The 15,157-nt window shown below is 35.4% G+C and overlaps 1 long non-coding RNA gene across 3 annotated transcripts in view; it reads left to right on the top strand.

Moving 5' to 3' along the window:
- The first annotated feature begins 5,461 nt into the window (after positions 1 to 5,461).
- Positions 5,462 to 15,157, top strand: part of LOC128589071 (uncharacterized) — a 99,802-nt gene continuing 90,106 nt past the window's right edge. For 2 of the 3 annotated variants that reach the window (XR_008380841.1, XR_008380842.1), the window contains exon 1: positions 5,478 to 5,580. This is a non-coding gene — a long non-coding RNA (uncharacterized LOC128589071). Of the gene's footprint in view, positions 5,581 to 15,157 lie in introns of all 3 variants that reach the window. The other variant, XR_008380843.1, reaches the window with a different exon arrangement.

Below are 15,157 nucleotides of genomic sequence, written 5' to 3'. Positions count from 1 at the left end.
GAATATAACACTGCATGTCAGAACAGAGGAGATGGTCTGGAGATTATGTAGAATAAGGATCTTGTGCCTGATACCAATCCCAATTACAAGTGGATGCCTAAATTGTTTTTATCAATCAGGGTTGGACTGTGGAAAAGAAGGGGTAGAACAGGGCCATGACTCTTTGAAGAAAATATGATATATATTGGACAAAAAAATCAGAGGTTTGGTAAAGACCACAGTCATTCTTGGATACATACTTTATTTAAAGAAGTGATTCTCAAAATGTTTTGGGGGGTCACTTTACATCATAACTTTTTGTGGAAGATACTTATTAAAAATGAAAATTGATCACTCCCATCCTACTATGAATTTGTGTCACTGGAGGATGGGGTGATGGAAGCTGGCAATTTGTAATTTTAAAATGTTACTAGGTGCAAGGCCTATTTTTGCAACTTTTATTATATGTGGTACTGGAAGTTCTAGTTAGCAAAATAAGTAAGTAATTAAATAAATAAAAACCATGGGGACTGAAAAGAAGTAACATTATCCACAAATATTTTTGTTTGAAAGTAAATTCATGGGAATCTGCAGACAAGGACATTTGGAAAATCCAAGAAAATATACTGATAAAAAAATCTTTAAAATTTATAGTGTTTGGCAAGGATGCTGGATAGAAAATTAATAATCAAAATTTAATATAAAAAATCAGTAGAATTTGTGTGTAACAGTACAACCTTGTAGAAACGCAATTTTAAAAAGGTATAATTCAAAAGAATTCAATAGAAATGCAATTTTAAAAAGGTATAATTCAAAAGAATTCAAAAGAACCACACATTAAGAGAGAGGAAGAGGGGGGGCTGAAAGAGAGAGACCATTAGGCTCCTAGGAAGAAGTCTTTAAAAATGTTCCTTTCTTCATGCATAAAATTATGAAACCTTATTTAAAGACATAAAAGAGATGATCTTCTAAGCAATCAGATAGCATACCATGTTTATGGATAAGAAGACTCATAAAAATGTTAAATCACCCCAAATTTATCTAAATATTCAATGCAATTCCATTCAAAATTCCTAGAAGACTTTTCATAAAAATGGACAAAAGTATTAAAAATGTCATCATACATTTTATAGAAACATTTGCATATGTGAACACAGATATTTATTATAGCATTGCTTAGAATAGTAAAAAAAAGGGTGGGAGGATAACCTAACCACCTACCAGACAGGGAATTGATAAACTATGGGTTATTATTATTTGACAGTTAAAATGAAGCACTTACATCAATCAATATGCTTCCATATAAATAAATATAAAAAATAAAATATTTAATGCATAAAGCACGTTTCTAAAGGATGAATGAATGATATATATGATATTGATATTTTGGTCAGTAATGTGAGTGGCCACCACACAGCATTTCAGAACACAATACTTAGCCTATATAGTTTCTACTGTGAGATAAAATATTGCAATATCTTCTATTACACATATAAAATAGAAAACCTATTTTTCTTTGTTCCTGCAGAACAGGAAAGAATAATCTTAAAATTTTAGTTTTACTCATGACTACTGTTGTAAATGAGATTTTCTATCCTGACATAATTTGGTTATTTATTAATCAGTTTTTAAAGTAAGAGCTTTTGACATGAATGAAGTAAAAGCCAAGAGTAAATCTTATCCCTCACAGAGCATTTGATTCCCCAACCCTCACCCCGAATAAGTATGTAGGGCAAAGAGCTCCTGGCTTATAGGCAGAAGGTATAAGTTTTTTTTTTTTTTCAGTTTTTGGCTGTGGCTGGGTTTGAACCCACCACCTCCAGCATAAGGGGCTGGCGCCCTACTCCTTTGAGCCACAGGCACCGCCCTTAGAAGGTACACGTTTTCTTCTAGCTAACTGTGGCCTGAATCAATTATTGAGTCTTCCAGGGTATGTAAAAGTTTATGGAAGAAAGGCTACATCAGATTAAGAGAATAGCGTTATTTTAAAAATACATTGCTTCTTTGGAACACAGTAAAGAGTCTGCTCTGGCTGGAAGGAAATGCTGAGTATGAGATGCAGCTGGAGCGGTTTTGGATTTTACTTTGTAGCAATTGATGTTTTTGAGGAATAACATGGTGTTATCCACCTTATAATTTTCAGGGGAATATTGTAATTCAGTAATTGCAAGCAGCAACATACAAAGAAATCATACTATATCAGCAAAGCCACATAGAAACTTTCTTTTGCTCGCAAAACAAGAAGTTAGGCGGTTGACAGGCTAACCCTGGTGCAGCCTCTCCAGAAAGCCTTCGAAGACTGGGTTCCTTTTAGCTTCCTGTTCCACCTGCCTGAGCTTGGGGTTTTGGTCTCATTGTCTCAGAAAGGCTGTTCTACCTCTAGGCAGAAACCAATAAAAAACGCAGAAGGTAATGTGTCATCCCATTCATTTCTAATACTTTTCCAGTGACATAATAACTTTGATGGAGGCCTACTTGGTATACCGAATCATGCTTTCACCTCATTGGCCAGAAATGGGTCACAAGGAATTCCCGTGACATGTGTGTTGTGTGAGTGTGGGTTGAGGTATTATTTGCATAAAATGCATTGCATGCATAGAAAGTATACAATTTGATGAGTTTTGACATAAATGTACACTTAAGTAGTTTTTTTTATCATAATTGAGGAACTAAATATTTCAAGAGTTGTGTATTTTAAAGTGGGAACTTGGTCATATGCATGAATAAATCAAGCTTTTTTTAGAAAGAGAAAAATGGAAAAAATAGGTACTTGAGAGGTTGTATCTATATCAGGTTCCAAACCATGGGAACCCTGATTCTAGACCATAGATCCTCAATGCTTCCCAGGGGTGTGAGGAAATGCTCTGCAGATTAAATTTTCTATCAAAAGTACATTGAATATGTGGTGGCGCCTGTGGCACAGTGAGTAAGGCGCCGGCCCCATGTACCGAGGGTGGCAGGTTCAAACCTGGCCCTGGCCAAACTGCAACAAAAAATAGCCGGGCATTGCAACGGGTGCCTGTATTCCCAGCTACTCGGGAGGCTGAGGCAAGAGAATCACCTAAGTCCAGGAGTTGGAGGTTGCTGTGAGTTGAGACACTACAGCACTCTACTGAGGGTGATAAAGTCAGTCTCTAAAAAGAAAAAAAAAATACATTGAATATTACAACCAGCAGTATCTGGCACAATTTCTAGATTCATAAATTTTCTCAAAGGTGTCCCTCCAAGTGGAAATTCTGGCTCAGCTTGGTGGATCCTAGGGGAGCACTAGGGAGAGGACCAGGGTAGGAGCCTGCTTTGGGGTCGTTTCTGGTATTTCTGGTCAAAGTCGGCTGCTTTGACAGGCACTATGCCATAGGGTGAGTGTGGTTTTAGGAATCAGATTGGGAGTTATATCCCAACTCCCACCACTATCTCATTATGTGACTTTGAGCCATTCAGTTCAATGTGACAGCTACCTGCCCATTCCCCAAGCATTTAACAGTAAAAAAAGCTGATGTCATGTCGTCCCTACCTTCACAGAGCTTGCTATCTGGTGGTGGCTGAGCCTTTTCTATAAAAAGAAGTTGTGGCAAAGAGATTTTAGTTCTTACAACATATAAATGTTAGTTTAATGGTAGTTGTTTAGGAGCTGTCCTAGATTTGGCTTCATTCTATTAACACTAGTACTTAAATTTGGGAGCATGGATCTCTCCACTAGAAACTCTGCTTGATTTTGGATTAATCCCAAGAGTTCTGGGCTTTTCTGGGAGCTAATTAAGGTCAACTATCTTCTCTCCCTCCCTACTATGACCCTAAACCTCATTGGGTTAAGAGCACATGACCTACTTTCTTCCTTCTGAGAAAAGGAAGATCTCAAAAATCTTCTTGGAATCTCAGAAAATCCTTACTTCTGAAAAATTTTCTATTTTGAAGTCATTTGAAATGAATGTTTCCCCACCCTCTCCTTGCTCACTCCTGTGTAAGTGACTTGGGTTCCTTTTTCCAAAAGCAGGAGCCCACTGGATAGATTTCCCATCTGCCCAAGGATGTGGGAATTGATCCAAACCATGGGAACCCTGATTCTAGACCACAGATCCCCAATTCTTCCCAGGAGTGTGAATAAATGCTTTGCAGATCAACAGTTTTCTTATAATTTTTCTTTAGCCTCTTGATAACATCAAAAATGCACTGAAATATTACAATGATTACCTCTTATTGAGTAAACAGGCACTATATATTTTTTTCTTGCTTAATTACCTTATGCCTATTCTCATTTTCCAGAAGGGAAACTGAGTCTGCAGAGAGCATGAGCACTCTTGCCAGGGTCGCTCAGCCCATGTGTGTCACACCCAGCTCTGTCTGACTTCAGACTCCATTTTCTTTTTCTTTTTTTTTATTGTTGGGGATTCATTGAGGGTACAATAAGCCAGGTTACACTGATTGCAATTGTTAGGTAAAGTTCGTCTTGCAGTCATGTCTTGCCCCCATAAAGTGTGACACACACCCTTGGGAAAGATTTGTCATAGCCATCTTTGGAAACAGTTTTGTGGAAATCCCACATACCATAATGGTCAGTGATATTCCCTTTTAAAACTCACAATTCAGTGATATGTCCAGGAAAAGTGGCTGTCTTTGCCCTCCTGGATTTGTCTGCCTTTAGCTTGCCTATTTGTTCCCTGGCCTGGCCTCTTGCAGAGCTGCCTGTTCTGAGTGTGTGGCACAAAGCCTGTCCTGGTGGAGACAAATGCAGGGCTTACCACTCACACTTGTCTCTCCAGGACTGTCTCCCTCAGGGGCTCCGGTGGCTTTCCCTTTCTTTGTCTGGCACTAATGTTTCTGACATGTGAATCCCACTGAAATTTTAAGAGGGTTAAAGGGTAAAGAATAGAGGAAAAGCTACATAAAACACTCTATGAATGTCCAAAATGCAAGTGAAAGGCATTCCTGCTGAACGTTCTGATAATACACTCCTGGCCCTGTGGTGGTTTCTGCCAAATATTGCATGTTTTGGACATAGTGAAACTAAAAAATTATTTAATCCAAAATTCAAGTTGAACAGGGAGGCCTGTATTATCTGGAACCCCCAAGTTAAACAATGTTGTACGTTTATTATCATGATGACTGACTGGACCTGGGTGGTGGTTGTTCTTGCTCTTCCTCTTTCTCTCTTCTTCTTCTTTTGTTATGAAATAAAATATATGCTATTACATTTCTCTCTCTGGGTTGTGTGTAATGCAAGGATATCCAAACTCTGTCTTGGAAGAACCAGACCAAAGGCCACCACCAAATGTCCCAATTCCTGTGTGTCTGATCAGAAGTAATACTTTCTTCCTCTGAGTCCTATTAGCCTGTCTCTTGTTTTTTGTGTGTTTGAATTACAGTTGTGTTAGCATTTCTCAAAGAGTAGGAGCTGAGGCCCAGATTTTTCTGGCAAGTGAAATCGGATGACAGCTCTTTCCCCTAAAAATGATTTGAAATCCCCAACGTGCAACAGAAACTGAAATGGCTTCGATCTGTTCACACTGGGGGTGTTTGCTGCGTTCTTTGGCTGAGACAGCCCTGATGAAGCTAGTTCTGAAAGGAGGGCAAAGTACACCCTGAGAGGAGGGTTCTGGACTGGTGAGTCTCCCAGCTCTTCTGACTTCAGAGTCCATTTTCTTAACCTTTGTTTTGGGGTTAGTATTATGTAGTTTGTCTCTGTTAGAACTTTACTCATATATATCTTTATTCAAATGTGAGTTTGCCCCCCCTTTTGGGTTTATATGGTTGCTAATTTTGTCTAAAATGGGAATTACAGATATATTAATTTCTCAAAATAGTGTATAGAAATTTTATGTCCTTTTCTAGCCCATGAAATAGTTTAAAAATGACCAATTAAAAAATTTCTATAATTTGTATGTGAAAAATAAAGGGACCTGGGATCATATCCTGGAAATAATTTTTGACCAAGTTTAAATTCTTTTGTAATTATCTATTCAATTTGTTTATATCTTCTTGATTCAATTTTGGAAATTTGTATTTTTTCTATTTGTATTTAATATCATTTGTATTAAAATGATAAATATATCATTTTAATTGAGAATTTAAGTTTATTTTCATCAAACTGTATGTACATATTTTTAACAATTGAAAAACAATCTGTTATTTTATCTGTTAATGTGTCTCCTTACACATTCCTAATTTTTTCCTAAACCTTCTTTTCATACCCAGGATTTACTCATGGTTTTGTTTTTGATTCTGTTCTTTTTCCATTTTTTAGTTTATTAAAATATATTTTTATTTTTAATTGCTTCTTTTTGCTTCTTTGGCTTTACTGTATCTTCTAATTTATTGAAATCAGACACTTAGTTCACATTTTCATTATTCCTTGATTAGTAACGAAAGATTATAAAAGTATTACCAAAAGCAGTTTTAACCACCTCTCATAATTAAAAACAATTACATATAGTGTTATTTTTTGAAATGATCTTTCTAGATCATTTTACTTTCTAGAGAAGTAAAAACAAGAAAATAAAGGCCATTCATATTCCAACTATTGGATTTAACAAGTTTTAACCTTTCAGGCATAATTTTTAGATTGCTTTCTTTCCTCTGTTTTCTTTTTTTCTCTCTCGGTATAAATAGAAGGTTTAGGAAAACATTAGGAATATGTAAGGAGACACATTAACAGATAAAATAACATTATTTTTCAATTGTTAAAAATATGTACATATAGTTTGATAAAAATAAACTTAAATTCTCAATTAAAATGATATATTTATAGAAAAAATACAAATTTCCAAAATTGAATCAAGAAGATATAGACAAATTGTATAGATAATTACAAAAGAATTTAAACTTTGTCAAAAATAAATACAAACATATTAAATAATTAAAATTAAAATTAAAAATAAATACATATTCAAATATATATTCAATTGAATATATAATTTAAATATATAAATATATAATTTAAATATATATTTAAATATATGTAAGATAGCATTTAAAATGACATCACTCTATATAGACATATATGTAGTTTCATATTTCTTCACTGTTTAGATAATATTTTAGTACCAGAAAATAAAAAAATCTGTCTTTAGTTTTAATAGCTGCATAATTTTCCAAAGCTTAGATACACTATAACTTACTTGAACTACTCATTCAATTGATGAATTAATGTATTTCCTATGTTATTATCTTTAGTATACAATAAGGGCTAAGTAATTTAATAAGGTAGGGACCAATAAATGTTATATTGAAAATGACTATACATAACCCTTTATGCAACAACTGTATTATTTCTTTTTTTAAAAAATTAAGTCATTTGTACATAGATCATGAATACATTTATGCCATTATGGAATTCAATGTGTTGATTATTTATACAAATTGGAGTGCTTACATCCTACTAATTAACATAGCCTTCACCTCATTTACCCAATTACAGTTTTAAGACGTTTGTGTTCTACCCTTGATAGATCCAACTTGTACTTGCAATATGCTCCATAGATGTGGTTCCCCTATTAACTCTCCCTCTAATGACCCACCCTCCTCCCTTCCCCTCCCCTCCCCTTCCTTGCTTCATCCTGGGCTATACTTGTGATTCATCTTTCATATGAAACTGTGAGTGATTACAAATTGGTTTCATAGTAGTATTGAGTACATTGGATATTTTTTTTCCATTCCTGAGATATTTACTAAGAAGAATATTTTCCAGTTCCATCCATGTAAACAGAAAAGAGGTAAAGTTTCCATTTCTTTTAATCCTGCATAGTATTCCATGGTATACATATACCGTAATTTATTAATCCATTCATGGGTCTATGGGCACTGGGCTTTTTCCATGACTTGGCAATTCTGAATTGAGCTGCAAGGAACAATCTGGTGCAAATATCTTTATTGCCAAATTATTTTTTGTCTTTTGGATATACACCTAGAAGAGGAATTGCAGCATCAAACGACAGATCTACATTTACATCCCTGAGTGTTCTCCAAACTTCCTTCCAAAAGGAACATACTAGCTTGCATTCCCACCAGCAGTGCAGAAGTGTTCCCTTTTCTCCACATCCATGCCAACATCTGTAGTTTTGGGATTTTTGTGATGTGGGCTACTCTTACTGAAATTACATGGTATCTCAGAGTGGTTTTGGTTTGCATTACTCTAATGATTAAAGATGATGAGAATTTTTTCATGTGTCTGTAGACCATGCGTCTGTCTTCTTCAGAGAAGCTTTTGTTCATGTCTCTTGCCCACAATGAAATGGGAACATTTGTGTTTTTCTTATTAATAAGTTTGAGTTCTGTGTGGATTCTGGTTATTGGACCCTTATCAGAAATATAACTTGCAAAAATCCTCTCCCATTTTTAGGGCTCTTTATATGCTTTACTTAGTGTGCTCTAGGCAGGGCAGAAGCTTTTTAATTTGATCAGATCCCAGTAATGTATTTTTGATGTTGCTTCAATTGCCTGGGGTGTCCTCCTCGTAAAGTATTCTCCAAGGCCAATTTTTTCAATTGTTTCCCCTGCACACTCTCCAAGAATTTTTATAGTTTCATGTCTTAAGTTTAAGTCCTTTAACCAATGACAGTCAATTCTTGTTAGAGGAGAAAGCTGTGGGTCCAGTTTCAGTCTTCTACAGGTCGCCAGCCAATTCACCCAGCACCATTTACTAAATAGGGAATATTTCCCCCAATTTATATCTTTGATAGGCTTATCAAACATCAAATGATGATAAGTTTCTGGATTCACTTCTTGGTCTTCAATTCTGTTCCATACATCTACCTCTCTATTTTTGTGCCAGTACCATGCTGTTTTGATCACTATTGATTTATAGTATAGTCTGAAGTCTGAAAGCATGATTCCTCCCAATTTGTTTTTATTTCTGAGTAATGTCTTGGCTATTAAAAGTTTTTCCTGTTTCCATATAAAACGAAGTACAAATTTTTCCAGGTCTTTAAAGTATGACGGTGGTGCTTTAATAGGGGTCTCATTAAATCTGTCAATTGCTTTAGGTAGTATAGACATTTTAGCAATGTTGATTCTTCCCAGCCATGAACATGGTATATTTTTCCATTTGTTAACATCTTCAGTTATTTTTTTTCTCAGAGTTTCATAGTTATCTTTATAGAGATCTTTCATATCCTTTGTTAGGTACACTCTCAGATATTTCAGCTTCTTTGGCACTATTGTAAAGGGAATAGAGTCCTTGATTGTTTTTCTCCTTGATTATTGTTGATATATATAAAGGCTACAGATTTGTGAGTGTTGATTTTGTATCCTGAGATGTTGCTGTATTCCTTGGTCACTTCTAGGAGTTTTGTAGTTGAGTCTTTGGGGTTTTCCACATATAAATCATATCATCTGTGAAGAGTGACAGTTTGATCTCCTCTGGTCATATTTGGATCCCCTTGATTGCCTTCTCTTTCCTGATTGTGACGGCTAAGACTTCCACTACAATGTTAAAAAGCAGTGGAGACAATGGAAATCTTTGCCTGGTTTCAGATCTGAGTGGAAATGATTTCAACTTTACTCCATTCAATACAATACTGGCTGTGGGTTTGCTGTAGATGGCCTCTATCAGTTTAAGAAATGTTCCTTCTATACCTATTTTCTTAAGCATTCTGATCAAGAAAGAATGCCAGATATTGTCAAAAAGCTTTTCCTGCATCAATTGAGAGAATCATGTGGTCTTTGTTTTTTAATTTGTTTATGTGATGTATTATATTCATGGATTTACGTATATTGAAACAGCCTTGGGACACTGGGATGAAACCCACCTAGTCGTGATGCATAATTTGTTTGATGTGTTGTTGGATTCTGTTTGCTAGGATGTTATTGAATATTTTTTCATCATATTCATTAGAGATATAGGTCTATAATTATTTTTCTTTTCTTGTGGGGTCTTTTCATAGTTTGGGAATCAGGGTGATGTTTGCTTCATAGAATGTGTTGGGTAGTAGTCCTTCTTTTTATATGTTTTGGAAAAGGTTAAGTAATATAGGTACTAGTTCCTCTTTAAAGTAGAATTCTGATGTGAAGCCATCTGGTCCTGGGATTTTCTTTTTGGGGAGATTTCTTATACTGGATGCTTTTTCAGAACTTGTTATAGGCTTGTTCAACATTTCCAGTTCTTTCTGGCTAAGTCTAGGAAGGTGGCATGTTTCCAAGTATTGATCTATTTCCTTCAGATTTTCTCTTCTGAGAAGAGAGTTTTATGCAATATTTATTAAGGATTTTTTGAATTTCTGAGGAGTCTGTTGTTATTTCATCTTTACCATTTCTGATTGATGAAATTAGAGATTTTACTCTTTTTTTCCTGGTTAGGTTATCCAAAGGTTTATCTATTTTGTTGACCTTTTCAAAAAACAACTTTTTGATTTATTGATCTGTTGTATAATCCTTTTGTTTTCAATTGCATTTAATTCTGCTCTAATTTTCTTATTTCTTTTCTTCTGCTGGGTTTAGGGTTGGAATGTTCCTCCTTTTCCAGTTGCTTGAGATTTCCCATTAAGTTGTTGACTTCCTCTCTTTTGTTATTTTGAAGAAGGCTTGCAATGCTATAAATTTCCCTCTTAGGACTGTCTTTGCAATATCTCAGAGGTTCTGATAATTCATGTCTTCATTATCATTTTGTTCCAAAAATTTGGTAATTTCCTTCTTAATCTCAGCTATCTATGACTCAGTTATCTATGACTAAGCTGTCTATGACTCAGCTATTATTCAGCACGAGGTTATTTAGTTTCCATGTTTTCGTATGAGTATGCAGATTTCTGTTGTTACTGAGTTCAACTTTTATACTATGATGGTCTGAGAAAATACGAGGAATGATTTCTATTCTTTTATATTTACTGAGGTTAGACTTGTGACCTAAAATGTGATCAATTTTGGAGGATGATTCATGGGTTGATGAGAAGAATGTGTATTTAGTTTTGTTAGGATGAAGTGTTCTGTAGATGTCTGTTAAATGCAATTATTGAATGGTTAAGTTTAAGTCTAAAATTTATTTCCTTAACTTCTTATTGTAGGATCTATCCAACACTGCCAAAGGGGTGTTAAAATCTCTGACTATAATGGTGCTGGAGGAAATCATATTGCTCATGTCTGTTAGAGTCTCTCTTATAAATTGAGGCACATTCTGGTTGGGTGCAGAAATGTTAATAATTGAAATATCATCATGTTGAGTGTTGCCCTTAACAAATATGAGTGACCATCCTTATCTTTCCTTACTCTTATTGGTTTAAAGCCTATTGTGTCTGTGAATAAAATTGCAACACCTGCTTTTTTCTGATTTCCATTTGCCTGAATTATAGATGACAATCCCTTCACCCTGAGTCTATGTTTATCTTTTGAGGTAAGGTGAGATTCTTGAATGCAGCAGATGTCTTGCCTGAGTTTTTGTATTAGGTCAGCCAACCTGTGCCTCTTTAGAGGGCAATTTAAGCCATTCACATTAATTAAGAGTACTGATAAGCCTGGTAGTATTTTGGGTATTGAGTTTTTCGAAAGTCCAGTGGACATTTTTAATCCTTTCACCGCTGTGGAAGTTGGAATTTGATCAAAAGTTTCTGAGTGAGTTTACTTTGGTGGTGGAGGACTGTGCTGTTCATTAAGGAGGATAGGTCTGAGAATATCCTGGAGAGGTGGTTTAGTTATGGTAATTTTCTTCAACATGTGCATGTCATTAAAATATTTAATTTCTCCATCATAAATGAAACTCAGTATCCTGGGTTGAAAGCTATTTTGTTTAAGGAGATTAAAGGTCAATGACCACCCTCTTCTAGCTTGAACGGTTTCAGCAGAGAGATCTGTAGTCATTCTAATGTTCTTCCCCTTGTAGGTTATGGTTTTCTTATGTCTGGCTGCTTGCAGAATTTTCTCCTTTATATTAACTTTGGCAAAGCTAATTATAATGTGTCTATGAGATTTTTTATTTGTGTTGAGTCATGCTGGTGTTCTGAAACTGTCTGCTATCTGAATTTCAGAACATCTTGGCATGTCTGGGAAATTGTCTTTGATTATTTCATGAAGTAGAGCATCTGTATCCTTCGAAGCAACCTCATTGCCTTCAGGAATTCCTATAAGACGAATATTAGATCTCTTCAAATTATTCCAGAGCTCTCTGAGAGAATGATCCATTTTTGCTCTCCACATCTCTTCCTCTTTGAGAATTTGGAGAATTTGCCTGAAATTCCAGAGATCCTTTCTTCTGCCTGCTCCATTTTATTACTGATGGATTCTACTGTATTTCTCAGATCTTTGAGGGCTGCAAGTTCTTGCCTCACAGTGTCAAACTCTTTAGTAATTTTGTCTTTGAATTCATTGAATTCCTAAGACATCTTTTAAATTACTCCTTGAAATTCTAATTCCATCTTTACCTCCTTTCTGGTGATCTTATTTGCTATCCAAATTCTGAGCTCGAATACTGACATCTCAGCCATTTGTTTATAAATGGGATCTTGTGCTGTGTCTGCCATATCATTCCTTGGGGGAGTTGATGTACTCTGATTATTCATGTTGCCAGAGTTTTTCCACTGATTCTGCCTCATGACTATTTTTCCCTTGTTGGCTAGATGGGAAGGTAAGGTGAAATTAGATTGGGAGCTCCTGGAGTTGTGGTTAACAAGCCCTTTGTCAAGGATCTGGGACTGGTGACTGTAGCTTTTTCCCCTACAGCTTTTTAAAGGACCTGTTTGATATTAAAATATGAATATGAGTCTGAGAAACCTGCTTGGTGTGGTGGGGTTAGGTGGCTCTGTCTTGTATTCAACTGGTCCTTGTCCAATCCTAATGGATCAGTGACTCTGTTTTGAAGTTTTAGGTAAAGTTTGCTTTCTTGAAGTCACAGCTTGCCTCAGCAGAGGTGACCTGCAGTTATTACTCTTCTCTCTCAGCTTGGTTCCAGTCTTCAGCTTAATTGAGTACTTTATGGACATTATCCCTCCCCCTGGACGAGAGCTTCTGTCGAAGGCTCCAGTAGGCCATCTTGCCCCTCCTCCTCAACTTTACTATTTCTTTAGCATGGGTTTCTAAATATGGAATTGTCTTTGGATCATTGCATATGAGTATATTTAGTTTTCATAAGTTTTGTAAAACTTCCTTCCATATCGTTTTTGTTATTTACACTTCCAGGAACATGTCTGGGAGTGTTTATTTTCTAAACTCCAGCACCGTTGGCTATAATTAATATTGTAATCATTGCCAATCTGATAGAATTATAATTTAAAGAACTTGATTGGTGTTTTAATTTCTATTTCTTTAATCAGTACTGAAGTTGACCAGTTAACATATGTAAATGTGATTTGCATATATGAACATATATAATATATTTCAATTGTTTAAATAGCACCTGCTACAAAATAAGTGGTATATAACCGATTGTTGTTATATCATTAATTTTGTTTTTGTTTTAAAATTTGTCTGTAATTATCCTTTACTAATTTTCTATTGATGTTTACTTTTTTTTTCTTTGAGACAGAGTCTCACCCTTTGTCACCCTTGGTAGAGTTGGGGTGCTGTGGCATCACTATTCGCAGCAATCTCAAACTCTTGAGCTTAAGCAATTATCTTGCCTCAGGCTCTCAAGTAACTGGGATTACAGGTGCCCACCATAATGCCTGGCTATTTTTTAGAGGTGGTTTCTTGTTCTTGCTCAAGCAAACCACCCATCTTGGTCTCCTAAGTGCTGGGATTACAGTCATGAGCCACTGTGCCTGGTCTGATGTTTACTTTTAAATTGTCTTTTAATGGAAGTTTTAAGTTCTCTTTGGTCCCAGAGTTAATAAGGAGTGTAGTATTCTGATATGACTTTATATTATATTGCCACATTAATTTTTCTAGCTTTTCTTATTACTGCCTGGATGCATATAATATCCCTGCAATGTTAGAATTTCAGGAGGGGTTGTTGGTTTTCTTTCTTTTTTTCTTTCTTTCTTTTTTATTTTTTGTTTAACTAATCTTCCATATTAGAAAGACTTTTTATTCTGACATTTTAAAATGTTCTTGTATTACATCTTTAGTGATTGCTTCTGTCTCATTTTCTTCTGGTATTGTCTGGAACACTAATAACATTAGAGTTTTGTTTTTATTATCCATTTATACATTCTTTCTCTCATCTTTTAAATTTCGGTTCTTTTTCTCTGCATTTTGAAATAAACTTTGACATTCATTCTTCACAGCACTTATTTTACTTCCTGCCATGTCAATTCTATCTTTACTCCCTCCATCCTAGATTAGGGTTATATTTTATCTTTTGGGCTCCTTACTTTCCCCTTTTATTTTTGCTGGCTTTTACCCAAGCAAACTTTTATCCTGAATTATAATCTAACTTCATTTCACTATTATAGTGTATTTTTTTCATGTTATAGAGAACATTAAGGACATTTTTTATATCAGAATATTATAGGAATACAAATTATATCAATTTCTTTTGTACATTCTAACTCATAAACGTGCCCCTCACCCAGATGGCCTGCATTGCACCTGTTAGGTGTGAATTTACTCCCCCCTCTTGACTCTTCCTACCTGCTTGCTTTCCTTTGAATTTTACTAACAAATGTGCATGAGTGTTGGTTAATTAGTTCCAGATTAATTCTGAATACATGTGATTTTTTTTTTTCATTCTTGCAAAATATCACTCTTTGTCCAGGTTTTTGAAAAAAGTATTAGTCCACCATATTTTTTATGGCTAAGTAGTACTTTATGGTATACATAAACCACATTTTCTTAATTCACTCATGCATTGATGGACCTTTGGGTTGATTCCACATTTTTAGGATTATGAATTGTGCTGCAATGAACATTTGAGTACATGTTTCTTTTTGATAGAATGTCTTTTTTTCCCTTTGGGTATATACCCAATAATGGGATTGCTGGACCAAATGGTAGGTCTACTTGTAGTTTTCTGAAGACTGTCCATGGAAGTGCTTGTATGAAGTTCCACCAATAGTGTATAAGTGTTCGTTTCTCTCTGAATCCATGTCTGCACTTGTTGTTTGGGGAAGGAGTGATAAAAGCCATTCTCAGTGTAATTAGGTGGTTCTTCATTGTGGTTTTGCAATGGTGGGCAGATGGTAATAGATTCCTCAAAAAAAGGTAGTCGAACTGAGAAGCCCAGGTACTCAGAGACCCAACCAATACCACAGCAGGCCAGGTCAATGGTTCCAAACATGGCAGTATTTAGAGAATACAGACTCTAGGGGCCCAGAAGATAATC

Source organism: Nycticebus coucang, chromosome 1 (assembly GCF_027406575.1).
Source record: "Nycticebus coucang isolate mNycCou1 chromosome 1, mNycCou1.pri, whole genome shotgun sequence".
Taxonomy (NCBI): Eukaryota; Metazoa; Chordata; class Mammalia; order Primates; family Lorisidae; genus Nycticebus; species Nycticebus coucang.
The sequence above is the reverse complement of the archived record's forward strand: the minus strand, read 5'-3'. Positions and strand labels throughout refer to the sequence as shown.